Genomic DNA, 3,657 nt, shown 5'->3' on the forward strand with positions numbered 1-3,657 from the left:
TATATATATATATATATATATATATATATATATATATATTTGAGATACCTTCTCCTACCCTATAAAGTAAGGGAGACTGACACTATGCTTTATAGAAAGCGAAATAGTGATAAGGAGTTGCGGAAAAGTCCCCGAAAAAAGGAAGCGACTTTTCCCGGAAGAGCAGAGGGGACAGTCTTTGGCCCAGGTAAAATAAAACCTGGCCTCCCCTTCCACCCAAGTGGACTATTCTCTCCTTATGGAGTCTAAGAAAAGAGAGATATCCTTGCGCAAGGCGAAAGATCGATGTCCTTGAGAATTCTAAAAAGATCAAGAATTGCGTGCCTTTAGATCCCGTCTTTCTTGATTATGAATCAAGACGAAAGGTCGGATGTACTTGTTCAGGTCAGGTCTACTTTTGGTCATTCTTCTCTCTGAAAAATAGAATATTGCTCAAAGAAGGTGACTCGTAGTTCATTTTCGAGTATTATCTTCGCTGTGGATGATCCAGTCGGTGTGCGTATGAACGAACGGATTCCACCTCTTTATGGGCTATATGCCCTGCTTGTCCCCCATACCCCTTTCAGCAAGGGTTGACGTGGTCTCCAAGAATCTTCTTCCGACCTCTGAGGTGGTCCGTCAAGTCCTCTAGCCTAGGGTAGTCAAAATAAAGGCAGGATTCTCTCGTCTTTTATTTCCCTTTTTTCTGAGAGAGATGTCGTCCTTCCAGTTCCTGATGAATTGAGTCCGCCATCTATTTCATAGTAATCACGAAAAGCAAGCCCTATGTGTCACAAGCAGGCACCACGGGTTCTTTACTTTTTGGTGGGGTGGAGGGCTTTTGTGCATTATAGCACAGGCCGTGACTACCTTTTTACCTTGATTGATGCTGCATATCGCCCGTTTGTTCTATAGAAAACTAAGTGCCTATCAATTAGTTCCAAGAAAGCGGCCGGGGTCTAACTAGAATTTCATTCCAATCTCGATATTGTTGGAATTGGTCTCGAAGAAGCGATTGCCCGCGAAAGCCGTAGCCCTTTAATTGCTTAGGGGAATCGGCCTTCTTTAGTCAAAGCTTTTTCTTGCTTAATGCTTTCCTATCTCGAGTGATTTCCCGTGATCCACCTATGAGATCGTTTGCACCGGCTTTGGATTCAAGAAGATCGGCCATAGAATAAGGAATGGGAAGAGAGCGAGAGACTCTCGATTCGCTGCTCTACATTTCGAGAAAGTGGAATAAGAAAGGCCGTAGTACCCTAGGCCCGACAGAATAATAAGAAGGAAGAGGCCGATTGGGGAAGTTTTGTTTGATTGGCTAAGGGACTAGACCCATCAAAAAGCAAAAAGAAAATGCGTGACTAAGAAAGGTAACCCTAGAACAAGTTGTCAAAAGACTTGACCCCTGAAGAACTGACCCAAGCAAGGACATTCCGGAAGTTGGTCGGTCAAGACGGGCACTTTCCCTTCGCTCCTTTCGACCTGATCTCCCACAAAAACCAATACAAAGAAGGTGGAAGTGGGGAGGAGAGGAAAATGGATTCATTCAAAGATGAGTCCTTGCCTATACCAACCATAAAGAGTTGTGAAATCGATATAAAGAAGGAGGCCAAGGGAATTTCTACTTTTTTCATTGAATAATAGAAGGGGAATAGGGATTGGACCGATAGGCTCGTTTTGGACCCGAGGACCTAAGCTTTGCTAAAGCCGTGAAAAGGAGTGGACGGTTGTATTTTGGCCTAGTTGGACTGGTTCGCCTAATCGAAGAGCCCCTACCTTACTTGTTCACCGTACTAGACCTCCATATCATATGTGTAAAGAGCCCACCTCGGATACGAAAGAAGGACAGGAGTGGTTCCACTAGCCGATGCTTAAGCGTCAGCCCTTGCCTCCTCTTCCCCATAAACCTCATCTGCACCTGAAGAAGAGTAATCTTTTGCCGAATCTACATCCGCCGAAGCCTATAAATGTGAAATATTTAGTTCCATCCGGAATGAATTTCCCACCTATCTTGGGATAAGTGGTTACCGGAAGTTTGAAGCTGACTTTAATGAGCAACACTTCCTCGTAGGGTCACCAAAGCAGGCTCCTTTAGCCGCTTCGATTGTTAGAGCTCACTGAACACCAACAGAATCGTAAGCTTTCTTCTTTGCCTCAGCCTGAGAGCTCCTTTCTACATCAAGATCTGGCCCTTCCCCAAGGTAGGTAGGTTTATCCTCACTCGATCGACTCCGGCTATGGTGTGATTCCTGGCATATGTACACCACAGTAGCTAAGGCAACCCCGTTCCAGCTCGCATTGTATTTGAAGTTGAGGATTTCGCTTCTGATGTAGTCAGTGAGAAGCTAAGTTCCGTTTTTAGCTTTAGCAATCCTGTGACTACTGAACAGACTAGTCTACGCTCAGCCAACATTCCGAACTTGTCTCGATACTGACAGTTCAGTGGATAGGATAGCAGAGAGAGAAAGGAAAAGAAGTAGTTCCGAAAGGAGACTCCACCTAGCTAGTGCGCTCCTCACCTCAATGCTACACTTCGGCAGCTACGAACTAAGACGCTTCAGAAGAAAAGCTACATCCACTACCTGCATTCACCCTGACAGGCTAACCCGAGCTTACCCAGGGCCTTACCGCCCGAACCAGCAAGACTAATGTCTACTTATACCTTTGAGAGGTCCACTTATACTATTGATAAAGTCTCTTAATTAATAAGGCCCCGGTTGTTATATAAGATTCAATTCAATCTAACAAGCGGACTACCTTCGGCTACTACAAGATCTTTATAAACCAAAGAATGAGCCTACTTTACGCACTTCCGCACTAAGCAGGCAAGGCCAACTACACAAGCAAGAAGGCATCGCCTGCGGCTTCCAATCCAATGACAAGCAAAAGACGAAGAAGTAACTTACTATACCTTACCTCCTTGTGCCCATAGCTTGACCTCCGCCTTTTTCTACCTGCACGACTGCCTTCCCATCCTTGCAAAGCGAACCTAGTCAAGCAATGGAAGGAGAAAGGAAAAAGACCTTCCGGGCGCACAGACAAACCATCTTTAGCGAAGTCCCTCCTTCCCAACCTCTCCTACAGCATCCATTTCGTCAAAGAAAGACGGAGCAGGCACACTGACTACTCTGATTGGGCGTGGACTGGGAAAAAGTAGCAGCTAAAGGAAAGCTAAAAGGTATTAGCGAAGAAGTAATGGAGGATCTAATATAGATTGAAAAGAGGGAAATCTAAGCTAGCTAACAAAGGGGTTGGGATTCGCCTCGCCCTAGTACACCAACCAGGAAGAAAGATTTAGTGCTTTTCACCTTTCCGCCAAACCAGAACGAGAGCCAATCGGGTCGATCAGAATGTCCTTATTTCACAGCACTATAACATTCTCAAGTTAGAGTCTGACTATCTCTATTCTAAGTAGCACCCGAGAAAGCACACGCTAAGCAGATCTTTACCAAAGCCATATCTCCATAAGCATCCAAAGCTGCCTACTCATTGGTAGTGAGAAAGTAACAACATAGATATGTTTACGAAGCCAAGAGCCACTCATCTGAGCCAGCGGATTCGAATTCTGCTATGCCGGTGCTCAAAGCAAGGATGCAACGACTGCGTAAATCTTTGGTCTGTCTATCATTGCCCATGTTGGGCTGACTCCTTTTTTTAGGCAAGAGGACCCCTACTGATATT

The sequence above is a fragment of the Nicotiana attenuata genome, unplaced genomic scaffold (assembly GCF_001879085.1).
Source record: "Nicotiana attenuata strain UT unplaced genomic scaffold, NIATTr2, whole genome shotgun sequence".
In the NCBI taxonomy this organism is placed as follows: domain Eukaryota; kingdom Viridiplantae; phylum Streptophyta; class Magnoliopsida; order Solanales; family Solanaceae; genus Nicotiana; species Nicotiana attenuata.